Genomic DNA, 1,274 nt, shown 5'->3' with positions numbered 1-1,274 from the left:
TTCGATTCCCAGACCGGGCGTTGTGAGTGTTTATTGAGCGAAAACACCTAAAGCTCCACGAGGCTCCGGCAGGGGATGGTGGCGAACCCTGCTGTACTCTTCCACCACAACTTTCTCCCACTCTTACTTCCTGTTTCTGTTGTACCTGTAATTCAAAGGGTCAGCCTTGTCACACTGTGTCACGCTGAATATCCCCGAGAACTACGTTAAGGGTACACGTGTCTGTGAAGTGCTCAGCCACTTGCACGTTAATTTCACGAGCAGGCTGTTCCGTTGATCGGATCAACTGGAACCCTCGACGTCGTAAGCGACGGAGTACCAACAACAACACAATATACATACATATATACCCTAAATTTGCAAGTGTGTCTTTCGGGCAGTTTAGCTTAATGGTATCTTTCAATACATCTCAACGCTTCTAAAGCAAACTTTGTTGACTAGATATTTTATACATATTTAGATATATTTAATATCTATCTTTCGTGAAAATTTCCAGTGAATGGAATTAATATTTCGTAAGTTATGAGGAAATAAACAAACAATCCTCCAAATTGCAGCGGTCAGAAGTTAAGGGTCACTTAGAAAAAAAGAAAAAAAAAATGAACGACTACCCGAGGTATTTGTTGTTTAGAAGACTGTTAATGGGCAAACAGTTACTTCTTTTGATCTTACATTATTAGAGCATTCAGCTGTCAACATGGCGGCTTGTGAGAGACGACCGGTGTTCAGTGATGAAAAACAAAGAATTATGTGCTTTCACCAAGAGGGTAAGTCAAATTCTGCGATACCAACTATTGTAGGGAGGTCTAGAAGTATTGTGCAACAAATTGTAGCTCGTTTTAAGTTATCTGGGTTGACAGATACTAAACCCTAAACCGGTAGACCTCGTAAAACTTCACTAAGACGGGATAGTATCATGGTTAGAATGTCACTGAAGGATTGGTTTAAGAGTGCTGCTGAGATATCCCGCGAGTTTAGCTCCACTTCCAATGTCAACGTATTGCGCAAAACAGTTTCTCGGAGGTTACGAGGTTTTGGGTTCCTTGCTCGGGCACCAGCGAAGAAAGCTCTGATCTCCAAGAAGAATCAAAGAGCCCGTCTCCGTTTCGCTCACGAATATGTTGATCATGAGATCAACCCCTTTAAGTGATGAAGGGGTTGATCTCATGGACTGGCCACCTCAAAATCCTAATCTCAGCAGTATAGAAAACGTTTGGAAGATTATTGGAGATGGGGCGCGAAGAACTAATTCAAAGAACCATTTGAATTAGTTC

Source organism: Octopus bimaculoides, chromosome 11 (genome assembly GCF_001194135.2).
Source record: "Octopus bimaculoides isolate UCB-OBI-ISO-001 chromosome 11, ASM119413v2, whole genome shotgun sequence".
Lineage (NCBI taxonomy): Eukaryota > Metazoa > Mollusca > Cephalopoda > Octopoda > Octopodidae > Octopus > Octopus bimaculoides.
The sequence above is the reverse complement of the archived record's forward strand: the minus strand, read 5'-3'. Positions refer to the sequence as shown.